General features: G+C 34.2%; 1 protein-coding gene across 3 annotated transcripts in view; it reads right to left on the bottom strand.

Moving 5' to 3' along the window:
• The window catches only part of LOC138703637 (acetylcholinesterase-like), a 2,088,928-nt gene that overhangs the window by 37,555 nt on the left and 2,025,349 nt on the right, over nucleotides 1–26,024 (bottom strand). The gene's annotated exons all lie outside the window — the stretch shown is intronic.

Below are 26,024 nucleotides of genomic sequence, written 5' to 3'. Positions count from 1 at the left end.
AAACAGAAGAACAAAATCCATATCAGTTTATAATTCATTTGTGCGAGATCGTGCGTATTTGCTTGTTTTACGCACAGAACCAATACGCGGTAAGTGTGAAATACCACATTCAGTATTCCCAACGTAACACACATAACAATTTCCCTCTTCTTACCGCTTAAGCGCGACATTCATTTTACTGCTTTAGGCTTTTAACATATTATTTTTAGAGACGTTTAACATAGTAATAATTATAAATTGGAAACTTAACACTGCAATTTCACCTATATTGCAATGTTAATTATTGTTTTTAAATATTTGCAAAAATTAAGTAAAGTCTACTACTCCACGAAACTTATTGCATTCCTGATACAAGTAACATTAAGGAAGCCGTGAAAAAATCAACAAGATTCCAGATGCCGATGTCATTACTGCAATATGTTATATACATAATATTGTTAAAATATTAAAATGAAAAATAAATTATTACAGAACCTTACCGTTTGTTTTAAGTTCGCATTTATAGACTGGGGGAAAAAAAAAGATAGACGTATATCACGGCCTGCTGGAGTATAGCAAACACAGAAAACATTTTATAACAACAATGTTGAAGAAAGATATTTTGGATTTCCGAAGTTGCCGTCATTAAACAGAAAGCAACATGGAGATTTCATGGCAACTAATTAGAAATTCGTCTTTCAGTTATGTAATAACACACAAAATAATGTCCGATACACGAGCGGTATGTTTGTTTTCATGTTCTCGGAAATTAAAAAAGCTCAACTGCGTTTCGCTTTTCAATCTTTTCCTCGATCATGAAAACGTCAACATACCGCTCTTGTAACGTATATTACTATTTTGACATTTAAGATAAGCCTATATTATAATGTTAATCAATGAATTGTAACACAGTCAAATGACTTTGTGCGAGATCGTGCGTATTTGCTTGGTTTCCGCATAAAACCAATCCGCGGAAAGTCTAAAATTCCACATTCAGTATTCCCAACCTAACACACATAACAATTTCCCTCTTCTTACCGCTTAAGTGACATATTGATTTTACTGCTTTAGGCTTTTAACATATTATTTTGTGTGAGATCGTGCGTATTTGCTTGTTTTCCGCACAGAACCAATACGCGGTAAGTGTGAAATACCACATTCAGTATTCCCAACGTAACACACATAACAATTTCCCTCTTCTTACCGCTTAAGCGCGACATTCATTTTACTGCTTTAGGCTTTTAACATATTATTTTTAGAGACGTTTAACATAGTAATACTGTAATTATAAATTGGAAACTTACCACTGCAATTTCACCTAAATTTAAATGTTAATTATTGTTTTTAAATATTTGCAAACATTAAGTAAACTCTACTACTCAACGAAACTTATTGCATTCCTGATACAAGTAACATTAAGGAAGCCGTGAAAAAATCAACAAGATTCCAGATGCCGATGTTATTACTGCAATATGTTATATAAATAATATTGTTAAAATATTAAAATGAAAAATAAATCATTACATAACCTTACCGTTTGTTTTAAGTTCGCATTTATAGACTGGGGGAAAAAAAAGAAAGACGTATATCACGGCCTGCTGGAGTATAGTAAACACAGAAAACATTTTATAGCAACAATGTTGAAGAAATATATTTTGGTGTTCCGAAGTTGCCGTTATTAAACAGAAACCAACATGGAGATTTCATTGCAACTAATTAGAAATTCGTCTTTCAGGTAGGCCTATGTAATAAACGATATTCGCACAAAATAATGTACGATACACGAGCGGTATGTTGTTTTCATGTTCTCGGAAATTAAAAAAGCTCAACTACGTTTCGCTTTTTCAATCTTTTCCTCGAACATGAAAACGTCAACATACCGCTCTTGTAACGTATATTACTATTTTGACATTTAAGATAAGCCAATATTATAATGTTAATCAATGAATTGTAACACAGTCAAATGACTTTGTGCGAGATCGTGCGTATTTGCTTGGTTTCCGCATAAAACCAATCCGCGGAAAGTCTAAAATTCCACATTCAGTATTCCCAACCTAACACACACAACAATTTCCCTCTTCTTACCGCTTAAGTGACATATTGATTTTACTGCTTTAGGCTTTTAACATATTATTTTTAGAGACGTTCAATATAGTAATAATTATAAATTATAAACTTACCACTGCAATTTCACCTAAATTGCACTGTTAATTATTGTTTTCAAAGATTTGCAAAAATTAAGTAAACTCTACAACTCCACTAAAGTTACTGCATTCGTGATGCAAGTAACATTAAGGAAGCCGTGAAAAAATCAACAAGATTCCAGACTCATCATGCCGGCTACTTTGAACGAAGGAGATGTGGATCTTGAAGTTGAAGAGGCTTGGGAACAAGGCTGTGCTTCTCTGGTTCCCGACAAATCCAGGGAAAGTTATGAAAGTGATTCTGAATAACTGCACAAATGTAAAAATTAATTTCAATGTGCAGAATTAGATGTCAAAGATATTTTCCATTTCTAAACATCTCCTTGACCGGCAAAATTAAACTTGCCGATGTTATTACTGCAATATGTTATATAAATAATATTGTTAAAATATTAAAATGAAAAATAAATCATTACATAACCTTACCGTTTGTTTTAAGTTCGCATTTATAGACTGGGGGTAAAAAAGGACAGACGTATATCACGGCCTGCTGGAGAATAGTAAACACAGAAAACATTTTAAAGCAACAATGTTGAAGATAGATATTTTTGTTTTGCAAATTTGCCGTCATTGAACAGAAACCAAGATGGAGATTTCATTGCAACTAATTAGAAATTCCTCTTTCAGGTATGTAATAAACGATCTTCGCACAAAATAATGTATGATACACGAGCGGTATGTTTTCTTTCAATTATCGGAAATTAAAAAAGCTCAACTAGTTTCGCTTTTTCAAACTTTTCCTCGAACATGAAAACTTCAACATACCGCTCTTGTAACGCATATTACTATTTTGACATTTTAGATAAACCAATATTATAAGATAAACCAATATTCTGTTAATCAATCAATTGTAACACAGTCAAATGACTTATCATAACTAGACCCCGGATGTTTAGGCATTTATAATACTTAAAATAGGCAGGCAAAAAAGGCAATAAAAACGTAAAAAAAGGTACAATAATCTTTGAAAAATGCCTTTTAGAAAGGCATACTATATTGTAGCAATAAATTTAAATTATACCAACATAACTCACATATTTACTTCGTAGGTGACACATGTTGACTATGTAAGTTTATAATTAATTTTTGAGATTTAAGGTAAGCCAATATTATAATGTTAATGAATCAATTGTAATACAGTCAAATGACTTATCATAACATTATAAAATCAATATAGCAAGCAGCTGTTTTTAAATTAGGAAACGCTAGTCGATTATATAGAAAAACTTAGCTGGTTCGTTAATAACTCTTGCACATAGCTAACTCTATGTAGGATGTATGAAAATTGGTATCATATACAGGGTGTTTAAAAAGTATTCAATATTTTGGGAGGTGTTAGTATGCATCAAAACAAGAAAATAATGTCTAATAAACATGGGTCCTACAACACATACTTTCTGAGATATGAACACTTGTTCGTAGGAGGTGCTCAATGTGACGTCCATTTATCGCAGTTCCTCTGCCCTTCGACATAAGGAATCACGCACTCTTTAAAATTGACCTGATTGTTCTTGATTAAAATTGACCTGGTTGTTCTTGATAACCAAAAGTCTAGGGGATTTAGATTTGGGGAACAAGCAGGCCAAGGTGTGGGGCTTCCCCGACCAATCCAGCGGTCCTGAAATGTCAGCGTCAGGTGTTCACACTCATTTCGGAAAAAAATGTGGTGATGTGCCATCATACATGTACCACATCTGTAGCCTTTGCACATACTCCAGCAAGGTAGGCAATACGTTAATAAGAAAGTCCTGATAACGAGTCCCAGTTAATCTCTGTGGTAGCACGTATGGTTCTTAATCTAGCACCAAGAACGCCTGCCCATAAGTTGATTGAGAATCGGTGCTGATGCCTTGTTTCTTCAACTGCATGGGGATTTTCATTAGCCTACACATGCTGATTAAGAAAATTCACAACACCATTTCTGCTGAACCCCTCTCATCCTCAACCAAACTTTTGTTTTCAGTATTTCTTGCGACGTATCAGTATTCTATGCCAGGGATGTCAATTACGATATGATTATCTAGTAGTCTGCTACAGTATATTATAGAGTGGAGAATGCATTGCCATAAGTGGACGTCACATTGAGCACCTCCTATGAATAAGTGTTGAGATCTCAGAAAGTATGTGTTGTAGGACCCATGTTTATTAGACATTTTTTTCTTGTTTTGATGGATACTATCACCTCCTGAAATATTGGATACTTTTTTTTAACACCCTGTGTTTTGGACAAAGGTCACGTGTTCTATTAAGTTTACTTAAATTAATAAACTTAAGGCCGATATCATCAAACATATTTAACTTTAATTGTCACTTAAAATACTTTTAATTGATACTTAAAGGGACAATACATTTCACTAACACAAATTGGGCTTTCAGCTCTCATTAAGCTACATTTAAGCTAATTGGTCAATATTTGGCCATTTAAATAATTAATCCTGCATTAACGACGATAATTTTAACCATGGCGAGAAGAATGATGGGCTTTATATTTGAAAATGGTGACTTCTTACCAAGATTGGCGAGGATATTTTCCGAAAGAGAAGATTATTTTAATACAATGGACTAAAAAGATTTCAAAATGTGGTTTAGGATATTTTGAATAGTACAGAAGGTGATTTAGAATTTGCAACTGATAGTAAAGTACCTACTTCATAATACTATTTAAAAAATAAATTTATTGAAGAAACGTTTAATCAATCTTCGGTTGCCTAAAATACGGCAACTAAAATAATATGAATATCACATTTATCATGTAGGTCTAATATTAAGTTTGAAGGCTTTAGAATAGCACAAATCAATGAAGTCTTTCCATTTTGCTTGTTGAATGATATTTACTTGTATCTAATTTCATATTATTCCGATTTTGTCTTCAATATTGCTGAAGACATTGGGATGAGGTTTTCTTGCATTGAAATCTGTTTCTACTTATTCCCAGCCTTTCTTATCTTTTTCTGAAGTCTACTCATCCGTCTTTTTGTTTTCGATGATTTTAATATGGTTTGAGGTTACCTTTGTTTATGACGAACATTTTCTTGTCGTAATATAACAAATAAACTCACTATAAAGGTCACTGCTTACATTAACAAGGCACATGACCTTCGGAATTATGATTTTACTATGATCCCGAAGGCCGTGATGACTTAATTGGGAATTAAATTAATTTACTTTATATTAAATGTGTATTAGTTTGGTGAAATGCAAACGAATTAAATACGATTTAACTTCCGAATTTAAGTTAAATTACAATTAGTTAATTGTGGATTAGTAACATGTTGGTGAAATCGGCCCTTAAAACAATAACATAAATAAATAAACCTTAATTCCCAAAAAATAATAAATAATTTAATGACAAAGGTAAAAATTGTTTCCAAGACATGTACCTTCCGTCTTTAAATAGTGGGCTAATAAAGTCGATCAACTGCGATAATGAATCATTGTTATAATAAAGATGATATAAACTTGTTTCTTTTTAACTACTGCCTATAGTTAGCTTCACAAGAAAGCACTTCGGGTTTATAGTTTCTTAACAAAATATGTTGATTTGATCACACATATTACTTCAGAAGTTTTCCAGATAAATTTCCTTCACCGTGCATAGTGATTGTAAATATAATATAATATAATATAATATAATATAATATAATATAATATAATATAATATAATATAATATAATATAATATAATATAATATAATATAATATAATATAATATAATATAGCCTAATATAATAATTATTTAATTTATTCTGGTGAAGTTAAGACCATCAGGCCTTCTCTTCCACACCACCAGAAATACAAATACAATAACATAAATAAAAAGAAAAATCTCACTATAAACAAAGTAAAGCCACAAAATAGTAATATGCGTTACAAGAGCAGTATGTTGAAGTTTTCATGTTCGAGGAAAAGTTTGAAAAAGCGAAACGTAGTTGTGCTTTTTTAATTTCCGAGAATTGAAAGAAAACATATCGCTCGTATATCGTACATTATTTTGTGCGAAGATAGTTTATTACATACCTGAAAGAGGAATTTATAATTAGTTGCAATGAAATCTCCATCTTGGTTTCTGTTCAATGACGGCAAATTTGAAAAACAAAAATATCTATCTTCAACATTGTTGCTTTAAAATGTTTTCTGTGTTTACTATACTCCAGCACGCCGTGATATACGTCTGTCTTTTTTTCCCCCCCCAATCTATGATGATCTGGAATCTTGTTGATTTTTTCACGGCTTCCTTAATGTTACTTGCATCACGAATCCAGTAACTTTAGTGGAGTTGTAGAGTTTACTTAATTTTCGCAAATATTTAAAAACAATAATTAACAGTGCAATTTAGGTGAAATTGCAGTGGTAAGTTTCCAATTTATAATTATTAGCCTACTATATTGAACGTCTCTAAAAATAATATGTTAAAAGCCTAAAGCAGTAAAATCAATATGTCACTTAAGCAGTAAGAAGAGGGAAATTGTTATGTGTGTTAGGTTGGGAATACTGAATGTGGAATTTTAGACTTTCCGCGGATTGGTTTTGTGCGGAAACCAAGCAAATACGTACGATCTCGCACAAAAATATATACAGGTTGCGGTTACACAAACTTTAAATGAGTGATTAAGTATCCCAATTAATTATATCCTAATGGAACTTGGAAAATGTTAATTTAGAATTTGATTGTATTACTTGAAGGGTGCAATGAAGTTCACTTAACTAATGCAAGGGTTCAATTTACAATTTATGTACATCAATAACCCAGTGGGGGAAGTAATTAGAAGGCCCTCTGTGTTCTGCTGAACAATATGACAAAATTGTTGACATAATCAATGCCTTTGATGAAGAAGAGAATTCCTCTATAAAGGTAATAGCCTAAACGACTTAATACCACCACCATCGTCGTCGTCATCATCATCATCATCATCGTCGTCATCATCATCATCATCATCGTCGTCATCATCATCATCATCATTATCATCATCATCACCACACTTGTTATAAAATCTTTTGGTACATTCAGAAAAAAAAAAAAAACTTGTGTTCCAGGAAAAATCAATAGCACACGAATAGAATCATCAAAACTAAAAAAAAGGACATTTGAATAGCTTTACTTTGCTGCATATCTTTACGTGAAATACAGTTTCTACCAAAAGTTTAAGGACATCCCTTTAAATGTGTTGTTCCACTTTGTGTCCTTATATGAAACCCCACGTAACTCACGTAACAGTTAATTACTTAATGAGGTCCTATTATTTAAGTTATTTTAAACAGTTGTATAATATTACGTAGACGTCCAATTCCTAACAGAAATTAATGTTTTCAGAGAAGAGCTAAGACAGCCCAGCCACTACTGGGTGTTCATTTCAAAGTGTGTCATGACGTCACTGTTGATGAGTCAGCGATTTGAAGCGAGTTTCAGCTTTTATGTCAGAGAAGTTGCCTATTAATCAAGGCGTTCTTCAATCTGAACTTGAGAACGTGTACGGTATAACCTGAACGTCGTAGCAACAGATGGCGGTCTGTACGGTGTGTGCTACCATAACCTCTTTCCAACTGTGTTTTGCGCCGGCAAGTCCTACGCAGGGTATTTGTTATCTTCGGTTGCGTACAGCAACATTCCACAATAAAAATAAAATATTCCGTGTCCATGTTGACCGTTCAAGTTAATGCCAACAAATACGTAAGTAATCGTCTTACCCTCTCCCCATATCCCGACAGTAAGAATAAAACTCACCTCAGTACGTGTTTCCAAAGAGTTCACATTCTTTCCACTACCGGCTTCACCATACGTATCGGTACGTACTCTTCAGAATGAACGCCGTACTTTGCTAGGCAACTTCTCTGGCACATAGGTAATACGCCTCTGCGGGAGTGTAGGGAGATTCTCTGCGGAAGTGTAGGGAGATTGAATTCTCTTGGCTCATCGGCTAGCCACATGACGGCATACAGCGAGCCATGACACACTTTGAATTGAACACCCAGTAGTCTTTACAGAGGGGCAGGTAGAAACGAAGAAATGAGTGGGGGAAACCGGGATGCGACGTAAGCAAACGACGACAGTACTTGTGCGAAAATATGATTCAATACTGAAAGCTCGTCACTGGAAAATGCAAACATATTTCTGGAACGTACTATACTCACTATCTCAGTACTGCTTACTACAACCGCATACGCGGCCTTCTATGTGGAGAACGAATGGAAGTTTACTAGTAGAGGGGGTGGGAGTGAAGTACATTGAAAAATTCAGGTATAATAAAAATTGAAGAAAAATAAAATGATGTCCCCACAGTCCAGTATATACAGTCGCGAAGCTTGAGGTGATTTTTTGCATTTCTCGCGATAGTTGCTAGCCGCTTGGAGCGCTGTGTGTACTAGGAACAATAGACTGTGTCACTAGCATCGTGATCTAATACAGGCCGTAAGGCAGACCATGTGACTCGTTTAACCCGATCACGAAGGGCGGCGTTTCAACCATATAAATTAATTGGAATGCATAAAAAGTAACATATTTCTCTAAAATGCAGTGTAATTGCATTAATAAAATTTAAAACAATGATTACGAGACACTTCAGACATAATTCCTTGCGAGTTAAGGTGTAATATTACTTTTGGTGTGAAAATTACGTTGTTCGTATGTGTAATAGACCTACCTGCCTTTATTTCGATTAAATATTGCGAAATTCTTGTACATTCATTTATGCACGATTCAATAATTTTCAGTTACACTGCACGAATATTTAGATATGTTGAAATTATAGGTTATGTTTACTGTACCATTTGCCCATTTCTGTCTAATTTTAGTGGTCTCCAATGCCCTACCATTCATATGGAAATATTATAGGTTATATTTACTATATCTTACGAATATATTCCTAAATTCGCAATTATACATTATAATTAAGCATAATGTCATGTATGATACTCCACACATTCAATTTGTCTGTATTTTAATACTACAATTGAGTATTGAATTATTGTATTTATCTACTACCTAAGAGACGAAGTAACAATCGTACGTACACTAATTTCATAAGAGTGGTATGATAAATTTTCTGTTTTTATCAAGGAAAGTAGATGTGCTATATTAAAATCACAATATAAATTCTTTTTTATTAAACCTCAAAATAGCTTCCATTCTAAATTTAAAGTGTTGATGCGAAAAGATTATGTTAACATGTAAAATTCTCTTCACATTAAAATAACACAGTTTTGTAATTATTTCTGCAACATATTATGCAACAAGAAGTAAAGGGAACTTATGGACACATTATGCTAAATAAAACTTAGCTATAATACGCAATAAAGTTATAATATAATAATTCTCTGAGCTCCATACACTGAAATAGAAAACCCGAACATATATTACGGCCCTGGTCTAGATCGAAAAGGCATTGACTGTGCCGTATTTCGCATTGTTGTGAAAAGTTGTGTAAACTGTGAAATGTTCGTTATCGGTTGTAATAACTGTAAATGGCTAAAATACAATAATTTGAGTAATAATATGGGACAAGGAGACGTTTGTTGCACTATAAATTCTAAGAAAAAGAGCTCAGATTTATCCTTCCGAAAGATCCAGGAAGGTGAGTTTATAAAATATAATATATACTTTATGAAAATAATATATAAACCTTATGTATTTCGTATTTCAATAGTGGAAGGAAGGTGTTAATTTTTTAAAAGAACACGATATCAAAAGTACAATACATTTTATCGTCTGCTAGGGAAAGAGTCTGTGATGAGGCGATAGTAGCGATCCTGGTGGCTAGCAACTCTCTATGGATGCACATTTCAACTGTCTATGTTTGCATATTTAGTAAGTATTGAGCTTCGCAACTGTATATACTAAACTGTGATGTCCCTTATTATTAGACTTTTTTGTTTGTCATAATTCGAGATATATCCCAGAAGGATTGTAAAAGGTTACCTTCCACCCTGTATAAGACCTAGAGAGACTCTTTCTCGAACCATACATGTGAGACATGGCACAGACCCATTAACACTCTCATGAAAAGCCTAAACCTTCTTCATATTCTGTCCTGCAGTTACTGCAGAGTGAAACAGAAAGGATAGAGTGTGGCAATTTTGAAACATTGATCACATCACTTTTATACAGTGTACCTATGTAAGTTTTGCTTGTCAAAATAAATTACTGTTCTTAAGAAAATGTGTACTGGTGACCAAAATATCGAGTGACCAAAATGTCGAAGACCAAAATACCGGACATCAAAGATTACTATCTTCCATCAGCATTAATACATTTTTGCCAGTGACTTTAAATAATACTATAATACCATTCAGTATTACGGTTAAAAACTTAGGTTTCCATTTCGACTCGAATCTCAGCTGGAATGCACAGGCAAAATATGTCTGTAAGAAAACTTTCTCAATCTTGCATTCACTGAAAAGACTGAAAAATTTATTTCCTTCTAAACTGAAACAGATCTTGATACAGACCCTGGTGATGCCTTACTTTGACTATTGCGACGTTTTGTATAGTGATCTTAGTGTTGAATTGTCATTGAGGCTTCAGCGTGTTCATAATGCTTGTGTTCGTTTCATTTTTAACAGCCGTCGCTATGATCATGTCTCCGAGTATTTCTTTCAATTATCTTGGCTTCGTTTACGGGAGAGACGTTCAGTTCATTCACTCTGTTTGCTGTATCAGATTTTAAATAATTCCACACCTAGTTACCTAGTTCCTCGCTTCACTCTTTTAGCATCCCACCACAACCGTGATACACGTTCACAGCATAACCTTGTTCTATCAATTCCATTCCATCAAACATCTCTCTACTCTGCTTCCTTCACAATACACACAGCTCGTTCCTGGAATTCCTTGTCACAGAAAATCAGGAGCAGTCGGAGTCTAAAATCTTTTAAGCACACTCTACTTAGAAATGTTTTTAATGAACAGAACTAGACTCTTGCGGAAGTTTCTAAATAGTCTTAAATGACTAATTTGTTATTTTTTTCTCCTCTCTCTCTTCTTCTTCTTTTTTTTCTCATCTTGATATATTACTTAATCATTTGTATTTGCATGCCATTTAGTACGACTTTGCTAATCAACATTGTAACCCACATGTATTCTCCTATTAGTATATTAACTGTATAATATATCTCAAGTGAATTGATCGTCGAATTTATCTCGAGCATTTTAGGTCTTATAAATTGTGTTTGTGTGTGTGAGTGTGTATATTCCCCTTATGTTATGTAACTGACTTTGATTATGTGTAATTTTCTACTTTATTTTATTATTATGTAACCGATCTTGACTATTTATAATTTTATATTATGGAACTGATCTTGACTATTGTAATTTTCTACTATATCTTATGTAATTTCTGACGTATTTTCTTTTGTGTTGTTTTGTAATCTAATTTTGTATTTCATGTATATTATTGAAACCTGGTTGAGTGGAAGAGAAGGCCTCATGGCCTTAACTCTGCCAGGCAAAATAAACCTACTACTACTACTACTACTACTACTACTACTGCTACTACTACTCCTGCTACTACTACTACTACTACTGCTCCTAGTACTGCTACTGCTACTACTACTCCTGCTACTGCTACTACTACTCCTACTGCTACTACTACTACTATTACTGCTACTGCTCCTAGTACTGCTACTGCTACAACTACTACTGCTCCTACTACTACTCCTGCTACTACTACTCCTACTACTGCTACTACTACTCCTACTCCTGCTACTGCTACTACTACTCCTACTACTACTAGTCTTGCTACTACTCCTACTACTACTACTGCTGCTACTACTACTACTGCTGCTACTACTACTAGTCTTGCTACTACTCCTACTACTACTGCTGCTACTACTACTACTGCTACTACTACTCCTGCTACTACTATTCCTACTACTGCTACTACTACTACTACTACTCCTACTACTGCTACTACTACTACTGCTGCTACTACTACTACTGCTGCTACTACTACTGCTACTACTACTCCTACTGCTGCTACTACTGCTGCTACTACTCCTACAACTACTACTACTGCTACTACTACTACTACTGCTGCTACTACTCCTACTACTACTGCTACTACTCCTACTACTACTGCTGCTACTACTCCTGCTACTACTACTACTACTCCTGCTACGGCTACTACTACTCCTACTACTACTGCTACTCCTACTACTACTGCTACTCCTACTACTACTGCTACTCCTACTACTACTACTACTACTACTACTACTACTACTACTGCTGCTACTACTCCTATTACTGCTACTACTACTACTGCTACTACTACTCCTACTACTACTATTCCTACTACTGCTACTACTACTCCTGCTACTACTATTCCTACTACTGCTACTACTACTACTACTCCTACTACTGCTACTACTACTACTGCTGCTACTACTACTACTGCTGCTACTACTACTGCTACTACTACTCCTACTGCTGCTACTACTCCTACAACTACTACTACTGCTCCTACTACTACTACTGCTGCTACTACTCCTACTACTACTACTACTACTGCTACTACTACTGCTGCTACTACTCCTGCTACTACTACTACTACTCCTGCTACTACTGCTACTCCTACTACTACTGCTACTCCTACTACTACTGCTACTCCTACTACTACTACTACTACTACTACTACTACTACTACTACTACTACTACTCCTACTACTGCTACTACTACTCCTACTACTGCTACTACTACTCCTACTGCTACTACTACTACTACTCCTACTGCTACTACTACTACTACTCCTACTGCTGCTACTACTACTCCTACTACTGCTACTACTCCTACTACTACTGCTGCTACTACTCCTACTACTGCTACTACTCCTACTACTACTACTCCTACTACTGCTACTCCTACTGCTACTACTGCTGCTACTACTAGTACTGCTGCTACTACTACTACTACTACTACTACTGCTGCTGCTATTACTACTACTACTGCTACTACTACTGCTGCTATTACTACTACTACTAATACTACTACTACTCCTACTACTACTACTACTGCTACTCCTACTTCTACTACTACTACTACTACTACTACTACTACTACTACTACTACTACTACTCCTACTACTACTCCTGCTACTACTACTGCTACTGCTACTATTACTGGTACTGCTACTCCTACTACTACTGCTACTGCTACTACTACTGCTCCTGCTACTACTACTGCTACTATTAATGGTACTGCTACTCCTACTACTACTACTACTACTACTACTACCGAGTGACAAAATTGCAGTGACTAGGTAGTATAAGGACGGGAGTTCCGGTGACGAGAATTCCGATCCCCACTGCAATATTGTATTACTGAATGGTTGAAATAAGAGAAATTAAAATTGAAACAAAAAATAAAATATGTTCATGTACAATAAAAAAAAAAACAAATAATGATCAATAACTGAAAATTCGAATATGAAGAAAATAAACGAATCATATTGGAAATACTCCTTGTATGAATTCTAAACGAACTGTCTTGGAATTGGAGACGATTCTACAGAGCGACGAGAAAGGTTGAGTTACTGCATAGTAGAAAACATGTAGTAAATCAGACTGAGCCAGTCAATTCAATTTAAGTACTCTCACGCGAAGCAATTTTAAAGGAGATGCTTGAAGATTGGTTCAGTGATCTCGAGAAGATGCTACACAGGATATATGTCATGGGATGCACTCGTCTCGTTTCTATTTTTCCCTATCTCTTGATAGAAAACTGGGACGTGTATAGAACGAGGAGAAGAATATTGTATACGGATTGAATCTTCATCTCCGAATCAAATAAGGGGAGTATATTCACAGACACTTGTGTTACGTATATACGTCTGGGTCATCCATATGGATATGTAGTTGAAATATGATTTCTTGTCAAGTTTTCCTCTTTGCTTGTCAAGAGAGCCCTCGTCTTTTTGAATCCCAGTGCCCATAAAGGCTGCATCTTGACAACTTCAATGCACGAAGTAATTCAAGTCTCTCTTCAGATTAGCAATCGTATTCATGTACGTATTGCTGGATCAGCTTGTGGTAAACGCTAATCATTCTCTAGTTATTTTATCTATGTTTTTGATCTCAATCCTCTTTTCCGTCACATTTTCACACTCTTTGTTTTCATTTCATTCTCATTCTTGTTTTTTTTTTATAATTTTCCTCTCCTAATTCTTCTCGTTATATTTTCTTTTTTTCAGTCCTCTTAAATTTTTCTTATCCTCCTCTTTTCTTTCTGCTTCCCTTTTCATCTCATGTTTTTGTTTATTACTCTAGAGATTCACTTGTTATTAAAATACTAGCCGTACCCGTGCGCTCCGCTGCACCCGTTAGAAATAAATATAAAGTAATTACATAATTAAAATAGGACATTTTATCCAGGGAACATTCGTGTTTGATAGAAGGATAAATCGTTTAATATGTTACTTAATTTAAATTGCATCCAAATAATTAAAATGCGATCATTTTGGTCCAGAAACCACTCGTTGGTGCAATGACAATTCCTTTAACATGTTTATAATTTTTATTACATGCAACCATAGTTTAATGAAGATTGACATCATTTAGATTTAATGTGTATACTTTATTTTACTTGTTATAGGTTTCCATTGAATTATGGTAATAACTTAATTTTAACCCTTGTTTTCTACGTATTCAGTAAATGGCGTTTGGCCCACTATGGTTCTGAACCCTTCAAATAACTTAAATTATATTATATAATATTACATTACATATATTATATTATATTACATTATATCAGAAGTTACTGTAATAACATTATAGCATTATGTCCACCTAGAGAAACTACACTTTCCAATGGTAAAATAATAATTAATTATACAAATCGGTTAATTTAGCTTCCGATATTACTTCATACAAACACAGAAACATTCTCTGTAGGCAATCTTTCACAGCTTTCGATTGTTGCTGTCCAAGGCCCCTTATAGACGAAGTCATTTGTTTTATAATTCAATATACGGCCTTAGATGGCAGTTATTTAAATTTTAAAACTCATTTATCTCATTAAATATCAGTCCTATCAAAATTTTTCAAGGAATAAAACGTATCGCAAATTACTTTTAAAGAAACTTTTGTTATGTAACATTTTTCACAAAAATGAATAATAAGCGAGATATTTCGATTTATTTAATTCAGGCCACCTTATAACCCCCTTTTAAATAATGTATTTTGAATGCCATATAGCCTAAAATCTAAGTTACAACGAACATAATTTATATTCCAATTTTCATCGAAATCCGTTCATCCATTATCGCGTGAAAAGGTAACAAACATACAGACAGACAGACAGACAGACAGACATACAAACAAAAATGTCAAAAAAGCGATTTTCGGTTTCAGGGTGGTTAATTATATATGTTAGGACCAATTATTTTTGGAAAATCGAAAATTACCAGAAAAATTTCGGCTACAGATTTATTATTGGTATAGATATAACTTTTGTAAAAACTTGAAAAAATGTTAAAATTATTAATAGCATGCCCCTACTACAAACGATAGGAAACACCAAAAAAACTGAAGGTAGTTCACTACACGCTGACGAAGCACACAGGCCAGTGCCGAAGCTAGGGATTACTCGTGTTGGTGAAACCACATGATAGTATTTATGCTAATATCCTTCCTTTTGCTTTAAATTGGAATATTCTTTTTGAACATTCCTTTACCGTAAATCTACATATATAATTTGAACTGGTAATGGAAATTAAGGGAAAACGGCTGGACGGAATTTAATGAATGACCCCTCATTTTGAAGCTTGGAACTCAAACTTTTTCGGAAAAATAGTAGTTTTCAGTGAAATGTCAATTTTTAAACATAATTTTCCTATTTTCCAAAATCCATCTGTCGTCAGTTTTGAGAACTAGCTAAAAGCATTCACGTCCGACTTGGTATACCCTTCGCTTTTTTGTAAAGGAGAAGCGAAGCGAGCATCAAGTCGGCCGTGTTGCATTTCAGAATAAAACAAAACATATACTACAGTAAACAATATTACACGAAGGCCATGATCTGCAAGAATGCTGACATATTTAGAGCTCAAATTAAATTGGTTATTAAAAACTTAACTTACTGAAAATAATTTACAGGTTCGATTCTGTGGTGTGTAATTTTCTGGGTACAGCTGTGTATTGGATATTAAAAACTACAAAACTTGAGGTGGTTTGATGACATTATTACCATTAGAAATGAAATATTATTGTAGTTAATGCTATGATGTGACTGTTTTTCATTAATTATACATATTAATGCTATATTGATGATATGAAAGTGAAACTTTTGGGGTTATATAAGTAGATGTAGAGAATAACTTAAATTAGATTTTGATTTCTATATTTTACTGAGTGGCGGCTATATAGTATATATAGTATATGTTACTGAAAGCTATAAAACTTACGTAAGATAATAACATTATTAAAAATCAAATATTTTTATAATCATTAATCAAATGGGGTTGGGTCTTTTTCATATATTTAATGACGGTGTGGTGTAGATATTTATATGCGTGGTTTTCTTCAGTATTGGCTCGAGAGAGAGTATCTTTCATTGTTATGGAAGCAAATAACGTTCCGAATGTCTAGTATTCTTCATTGAAAATAACTCTTAAAAATGTTTATTTGAACGTCTAATGAACTTAGTTTGCAGCATTTGCTGCACAAGCCACTAGTAATATATATTCCGAAGTAAATAATTTATGTGATGAAAGAGTAATGGAACGGAGAAAAACTCTCTCCGGCGCCGGGATTTGAACCCAGGTTTTCAGCTCTACGTACTGATGCTTTATCCGCTAAGCCACACCGGATACCCACCCCGGCGCCGGATAGAATCGTCTCAGATTAAGTTCCAACTCTTGGGTTCCCTCTAGTGGCCGCCCTCTGCACTACGTATAGATGTCTATGAACGTAGGACCGAAGTCCACACATGTGCTGAGGTGCACTCGTTATGAGTGACTAGTTGGCCGGGATCCGAAGGAATAAGCGCCGTCTTAAATCACGAAGTGATTTACGCATATCATATATATTATTTTAATGTACCGAAGTACATATGATATTTCCAGGCAGATATTCTGCGTCATCATACGATGAAAGAGTAATGGAACGGAGAAAAATTCTCTCCGGCGCCGGGGTGGGTATCCAGTGTGGCTTAGTGGATAAAGCATCAGCACGTAGAGCTGAAAACCCGGGTTCAAATCCCGGCGCCGGAGAGAATTTTTCTCCGTTCCATTACTCTTTCATCGCATGATGACGCAGAATATCTGCATAGAAATACTATATGTACTACGGTACATTAAAATAATATATATTATTTATGTGAGCTAATAAAGCTGTTTTAGTTAAATTCGTTAGCATAGAAGAAATCAACAATTTGAACCGTTATATCTCAGCAAGAGACAAGACTGTTCAGTAATCTTTACATGAAACAACGAGTCAAAGTCAGGATAGGAGAAAAAATATCAGAAGGAAGTGAAATTTGGAGAGGAGTACGTTAAGGATATCCTCTATCACCTAAACTGTTCAACATCTACTTGCATGAATCAGTAAAGAACTGTTTTCAAAACATGGGAGGAGTGATAGTAGGAGGAAGAAGAATAAAGTGTATAAGAATTGTTGATGATATGGCGTTTTTAGCAGAAGAGGAAATGATACTAAAGGATATGCTACTGCAGCTAAATGGCAGCTATGAACAGTATGGGATGAAGATGAATGCAAATAAGACGAAGAGCATGGTCATAGGAAGAAAAATACAGGAAGATAAACCTACAAATTCTAAATGAGGCACTCGAGCAAGTGGACAGCTTCAAATACTTGGGATGTACTATAAGCAATAACACGAGCTGCTGCCAGGAAGTCGAAAAAAAGACAGCAATGGCCAAGGAAGCTTTTAATAGTAAAAGGAGCATCTTCTGCGGACCTCTGGAAAAAGAACTAAGGAAGAAACTAGTGAAGTACTTTGTATGGAATGTGTCATTGTATGGGGCAGAAACATGGACATTCCGACTAAGTGAAGAGAAGCAAATAGAAGCATTTGAAATGCGGATATGGAGAAGAATGAAGTGTGAAGTGGACAGACAGAATAAGAAATGAAGCTGTGTTGGAAAGAGTGGGTGAAGAAAGAGTGATGCTGAAACTGTTCAGAAAGAGGGAAAGGAATTGGTTGGGTCACTGACTGAGAAGAAACTGCCTACTGAAGGATACACTGGAAGGAATGGTGAACGGAAGAAGAGTTCGGGGCAGAAGAAGTCAGATGATAGACGACATTAAGATATATGGATTATATGAGGAAACAAAGACGAACGCAGAAAATGGGAAAGATTGGAGAAAGCTGGGTTTGCAGTGAAAGACCTGCCCTTAAGCAGAACACTAAATGAATGAATCGATATATCTCAGCACACACTGTCGGAATACAGAAGTAGCTGTATGACCAGCGTGGTAATATCCACAATGTAATTTGCTTACTTAGAAATGGCTTATGGAGAACCCGGAGTTTGACTGCCGCCCTCACATAAGCCCGCCATCGTTCCCTATACTGAGCAAGATTAATCCAGTTGCACCTCCCTCAAATCCATTTTTATATTAACCTCCCATCTACGTCTCGGTCTCCCCAAAGGTCTTTTTCTCTCCGGCCTCCCAACTAACACTCTATATGCATTTCTGGATTTGCCCATACGTGCTACATGCCCTATCCATCTCAAACGTCTGAATTTAATATTTCTAATTAAGTCAGGTGAAGAATACAATATGTGCAGTTCTACGTTGTGTAACTTTCTCCATTCTTCTGTAACTTCATCCTTCATAGTCCCAAATATTTTCCTAATCATCTTATTCTCAAATAACCTTAGCCTCTGTTCCTCTCTCCAAGTGAGAGTCAGGTTTCACAACCATAAAGAACAACCAGTAATATAACTGTTTTATAAATTCTAACTTTCAGATTTTTTGACAGCAGACTGGATGATAAAAGCTTCTTAACCGAATAATAACAGACATTTCCCATATTTATTCTGTGTTTAATTTCCTCCCGAGTATAATTTATATTTGTTACTGTTGCTATCAGGATTTGAATTTTTCCACCTCTTCAAAAGATAAATTTCCAATTTTTATATTTCCATTTCGTACAATATTCTGGTCACGAGACAATCATATAGGTTTGTCTTTTTGGGTTTTACTTCGAAATCTATCGCTTTACTTGCTTCAAGTAATATTTTCCCTAATCGTTTGTAGATTTCCTCCTAACATATTCACGTCATATTCTAACCAGTACCGAAATATAGTGAGACTCAATATGGCGGATAGACTACTACACGAATAGTACTAATTGTAAGAAAAGAAAATACATTCAAACAGTTACGATTAAAAAAAAACTATATATTGAATACCTTATATATTTACATAGTCAACTCTCGATAGTTCGAGGTAATTAATGCACGAACTTCTGCGAATTATCGAAAATCGTGAATTATTGGCAAAATTTGTTATTACTGTTAAATTCCAGTAAAAGTTACTATAGTACGTTTAATGACTAAAACACACTTCAAAAATGCAAAGTGCAAAATGTGAAACAACGCAAAACATTTTGAAAATTTTAATAAAAATAAAACTGAATCAATAAGGTCATCTTGACTAGTAACCGTCCACAGAGTTCAATGAAGGTTCCATAGTTGACACAACTGATAACAAGAAAACAGCTAATCATAACACACTACTGCCATCTAGCGTAATACTTGTAATGTTGAGACGGTACAATAATACATTGAAGACAGTTGTATTTTCGTAAGTCAATTAATATTTTATTGTATTAGAGTACTTCGTTACTTCTAATCTTTGTATATATTCTTCTAATCGTGTAATAGTCAATTAAATCCCACTCGAGTTTTGATTTTCTCTAGATAAATCAAAACCTCTAGTAAGATTACTGTTGATAAAGAAAGAGAAAATCAAGTCAAGAAAAGGATATAAGTTTGAATGAATGAATGTATTGATATTAAGAGAGAAAGAAAGAATTACTTAAATTCTATTCTTAAATTTATCAAAATTAAAATTATTCTACTTAGGTTTGGATATATTACCAGCATCGAGTATGACAATCAGGGAATGAACTTCTGGTCTTCTGATTGAGATGCCGTCAGCTAAATGAATTACAGCTGAGCCTGACGTTATATTACGTATGGTACTGAATTATTAGGGTCAAAAACAAGAATAATGATTTTTTGAGGGATATATTCATATTAGTCCCGGTATATCCTAGAACGCCATTCGATACGCATATATCCAGGTTGTCTAGAGGTGAGTTATTCACAAAATGGATGACGAACTCGGAAGTATTACAGGGAAGCGAGGTAGAAATAATAAAACATGATTCAGGCACGCACAGCGGCCTGGCTTGACGTGTATCTCTGTATTGTGGAAGAAGCAAATTGCAGACTGGTAGATGGATGGAATTTTGAGGGAAAGAAATATGAACGTGCGACGGGAAGTGACGAGGTAGAAGATTAAATAAAACACAGGCTACGAAAATTGAGTTAAACTTATTGGATGGAATAATGGGAGAAATCTAAAGGTATTCGTCAAGTATACAAAGGCGTCAGAAATATATTTCAAATTAACTGACGGAGAAAATTGAATCATAAGTTTGAAGAGGCTTTATTCTAAAGGGAGTTCTGCATCCTTTGTATTTTTTTTTCCTCCCGACGTAAGAAGAATAGCTTTTATATTCGTACTTGAAATTGACGTCTTCTGTGCTTACGTTTCTAATATAAATTATATTGTAGGGGATGTATAGCATATAGACCTAATTATTTCTTTCGTAGGCATTTATCCTCGTCAAATTATTATAACCTTACGCCCTCCGAGAATATTTTTAATCTTTGTACTTTTCTGTATGCATAGTAATAGAATATCAGGAGCACCAACTATCCCAGACATTCTTTCATTTTATGTTCTCATTACAGAAAGTTATGTGATACTTGAAAGAATAAATTACTATGCCGCATATCTTAACGTAAGTGCATTTGGGTGTGATCAGAGAAGGAGATTACTAGGAGAACAATAGGAATAAAGGAAAACAGCGGAAATACTAGGAGAACAAGGGGAATATAAGGACAAACTGTAATACAAGGAAAACAATAGAAATAACAGAACGGGAATACAGATGTGATCATCATAATTATAATACAAGATACAATTTTCACCTGACTGAATCAAATGTTAGACTGGAAACAACATAAAAACAATTTATGTTCATGGCAATATCTATGTTTAATAGATTACATACTGTAATTCTGCATACACACACACACACACACACACACTGTTAGCTATAACACTTACTTACCTACTTACAAATGGCTTTTAAGGAACCCGCAGGTTCATTGCCGCCCTCACATAAGCCCGCCATTGGTCCCTATCCTGTGCAAGATCAATCCAGTCTCCATCATCATATCCCACCTCACTCAAATCCATTTTAATATTATCCTCCCATCTACGTCTCGGTCTCCCCAAAGGTCTTCTTCCCTCCGGCCTCCCAACAACGCTCTATATGCATTTCTGGATTCGCCCATACGTGCTACATGCCCAGCCCATCTCAAACGTCTGGATTTAATGTTCCTATATATGTCAGGTGAAGAATACAATGCTTGCAGTTCTGCGTTGTGTAACTATCTCCATTCTCCTGTAACTTCATCCCTCTTAGCCTCAAATATTTTCCTAAGAACCTTATTCTCAAACACCCTTAATCTCTGTTCCTCTCTCAGAGTGAGAGTCCAATTTTCGCAATCATAAAGAACAACCGGTAATATAACTATTTTATAAATTTTAACTTCCAGATTTTTTGACAGCAGACTAGATGAGAAAAGCTTCTCAACCGAATAATAACAGACATTTCCGGTATTTATTCTGCGATTAATTTCCTCACGAGTGTCATTTATATTTGTTACTGTTGCTCCAAGATATTTGAATTTTTCCACCTCTTCGAAGGATAAATCTCCAATTTTTCTGTTACCTATAATACATTTAAGAATGTTTTAAAACGTTGGATAATTAACCATCCTTTTTATAGTATTACTGAATACTCAGTGAGTTCTGAATTAATAACTTATGTTTTAATATAGATAGATATTTGATAGTCGTTCCAACCAGGGTTTAATAATCGGCCTCCTAATCAATTCTAAATGAATATTTATATTTAATTCAATTCTTTCTTATAATAGACACCCTAGTTAGTTTATCATTGAAAACGTCGTTGGAAATACAACAGACAATTTAGGCTACAACACAAATTACATTTTATAAAGAATATAAATGATGATTAATTATGCAAATCGATGACTTCAGTGCAGTGCAGGATATCATCTCCAGGGTGCTGTCAGGAACTTTTAATTTCCGGAAGACTTCTAAGGACTCCCGTGGGATTGTGCCTCTTATTCACTTTGTTTTGTTTTATATTGACTATGTCCATAGTATTTGTATTAATATTCATAACTTTAATCAAATCTAATCTAATCTAGGACAATGGAAAAATAATAATAACAATGGGAATACAAGAAGAGCGATGGAAATACATGGAGAGAAGACAAGAGAAATATATGGACATCAAGAACAATTTAAGAAAAACAAGGGGTAAAAGGAGAGCAAGGGGAATAGAAGGAGAACAAAGGAAATGCAATAAGAACATAGAGGTAAGTCAAGGAGAACGTGTGACATAAGAAAAAAATGTTAATACAACAAGATGAAAAAGAATACAAGTATATCGAGGAATATACAAGAACGGAAGGAGAACAAGGAGAATGAAAGGAGAACGAGGGGAATACAAGAAGAAGAAGAAGAGGGGTATAAAGAGAATAATGAGATAAAAATTCTGCACATTTAAACGAGAAAATTAAAATTCCTTCAATCATTTATTATCATAATACATTGCTCTCTTAAATTGACTGAGCATATTGGGAATTAAATCAATGGCTTTTCCAAAACACGCTATGAAATGTTTCATATAAAACAATTTTTTATCGAAAAGGAAGCAAAAACGAGCAAAATTGTATTAAGGGGAGACTTCACTGAAAATCATGAAAATTTTTATTGATTATTTTACTTCTTTAGAATGTATATTTTCATACCCCAAATGGATTTAGTTCAATTCTGAGTACAAAGATGATTATTTTTTATTAAGGCTGTGAAGGGGCGTGGCATTTAAAGAGCTGTCAAAATTATTTTTTCATCAATGAATTTTTTTTTGCAAATTTCTTATTACAAATTTAGTAACTTTTTGTTCTAAATTTGGCTCCCTGAAGTTACTAGATGAAAGTAGCGGGGAAGAATTTTAATAGGTTTGTGTTACATAAATATTCGTTTTACTTTCAAATCCATTTTTCGGTAAGTTAAATTTTTTTGATTCAATACCAACCTTTTTATGCCAAATATTAATCAATATGGATGAAATGTTTACTGCAAGTATTTATGAGGTAACTGCATGTTTTTGTGCATTTATTTTCTAAGAAATGCTGGTAGTTTATTTTATTATTTTTTTTCATGAATTATAGAAAAAAATAAATTTTGAAAACGTGAAAATAATTGTGGAAAGTAAATAAATGAGCTATTTCATAAAATGAAAGCATATAAATGTTTCTCTATATCTTGTGAATGTAACTGAAATAAAGGAAGCTTAAAAATTGAGATCTTCCACTAAAAACTTCGCTTTGAAAATATTTCTAAAAAAATAAAAGAAAAAGGCAAAAACATTTGGGAGTTCAAAATTAGGATTTTGTTAGTCATTTACATTGTAAACATGCTCCCAAAACTTTGTTGAAAAAAAGTGAAAAGGAAAAAAGGTGTAATTTTTAGTGAAGTGTCCTCTTAAACTTTATTGTTTGTAATATCTGAAAGAATAATCCCCTCAAATTAATGACATTACTTACGGCTTAACCTGTATAGTAATAGAATATGTAATTATACAAGATCCGGGCTCTAAAGTTAACACAGAATATCATAATGCGAGATACAAGTATCCATGCTTTAGGAGGGGAGTCGAACTCACGGCCATGTCTTTCACGAAGCGTTAAAATCGCTCCTTAGCCTCAGCGTACACCACTGCCAGCAGTTATATAAGCGTTCACGCCATTTCGGATAACGATTACAATAGCGATGAGCTAAATGAATTTCCCAGGGCAGGAACTAATTCCAGACGCGGATTCCGAAACGCTAGCAGGCAGTTTTGGTTCCAGCTGCATACATAGTAAGAGGCGGTTGTACGTATTTCCGCCACATCGATTCTCGATGCATTGTTACAATATTGAACTGTGCTTTTGCTTCGCTAGTTGCAACATATGAATGAAATCTCATTCGAAACTAAAACAACTGTAATAGATTTGCTGTCCCACGCACGTGTTCACTTCCCTCGTACTGGGAAACTAATTAATTCATTGCACTGCGTAGAATTTAGAAACAAATAATTATATGCAAGTTTCTAAGTTTCCTTACTTTAAAGCAACTGCGCTTAAATGTTTCTATGCCTTTGCGTTTAAAAATCTTCATCCAAAATTTTAATTATTCATTCAATCAATCTTATAGGAGTAGAACCAGAGTGAACTACAATGTCAGATACTCATTATCTCGTGCCCCCATTATAACTGAGTCCTGTAAATGGAAAAGGCTGAAAGTGCCAAAACTTCAGAACATAGTTTTGTATCTGAGAACACGAGAAAATGACGTCGCCAGCAATGTGAGATATTATAGAAATTCCGTTAAGGGAACTGGGTAGTGATACTGTGCGATTAAAAAATTTCAATACAAAAGTTTAGTTGAATGTTTCTAGGCTTCTAGTGCTCAGAAAGGAATAAAAATTTCCAGGCTTATGCAATCAATCATTCTGAATTCAGTGGTATAGAAGACAACTAATTGGTTTCGTATCCAAGTGCAAAAGAAAGGTCCTAACTGATAACCTGTTTTCCAACTTTGCTAGATGTACCCCATTCTTCAGGTGCACATTACTTGCTACTATCTTCACTCATATACCTTGTATTTTTTTAAGTTAGCCACTATTGTGTATTGTAAATTCCAAAGCAAAATTTAGTTAAATATTTCACCCCTAGTGAAACAGAAAAAAATATTGAATTTTGTTTAAAATTTTTTACAATTTTTTCAATGCATATATATTTTTTCTCGTGTTATGTGTGTGACATTCTTAAACCCGTAGGTCTACAATGTAGAACACAGGCTGCAGAAAACACTGTAAAAATTTCATGTAAATTGATTCAGTAATTTCAGAGAAATATGCACTTAAGTTTGAAATGTCAACTTATGGAAAACTGTATATAAAAAAAGAATGTATGAATTACATGCACCGCCAAATTTAAAGAGGTCATTTAAAAGGCTTATCTGCAGAAATACCCTCCACAATATTTATATTGTTTTAAAGACCAGTTTTGTAATTTATTTTAAAACACAAAATAAAAAATCGAATTTTTGACCCCTAATCACTATCTGGTTCCCTTAAGTATTGATTTAGTTTCTAGAGCGAGTGATAGGTAGAGCTGAGGTTGAAGTCACTGTCGGAAATAAACTATAGCCAGAATAGAACGCTGAAATAGCTAAAATGATTTTCTATGAAACATTTTACTTAGGATGTATATTATACGATTCTATAACTCTGCTATGGCATTTGCTTTATTAATAAATCTTTTCTAAGAAGATATGTTTTGCTCTTGACGATACCAACTATAATGCCTGAATGAATGAATGAATGAATGAATGAATGAATGAATGAATTAATTAATTAATTAATTAACTGAATCAGCCAATGAATCCATGAATGAATGAATGAATGGATGGATCGATGGATGATTGATTGATTGATTCTAGTGAGATAAG

The sequence above is a fragment of the Periplaneta americana genome, chromosome 7 (genome assembly GCF_040183065.1).
Source record: "Periplaneta americana isolate PAMFEO1 chromosome 7, P.americana_PAMFEO1_priV1, whole genome shotgun sequence".
In the NCBI taxonomy this organism is placed as follows: Eukaryota; Metazoa; Arthropoda; class Insecta; order Blattodea; family Blattidae; genus Periplaneta; species Periplaneta americana.
This window is presented reverse-complemented; position numbering and strand designations above follow the sequence as displayed.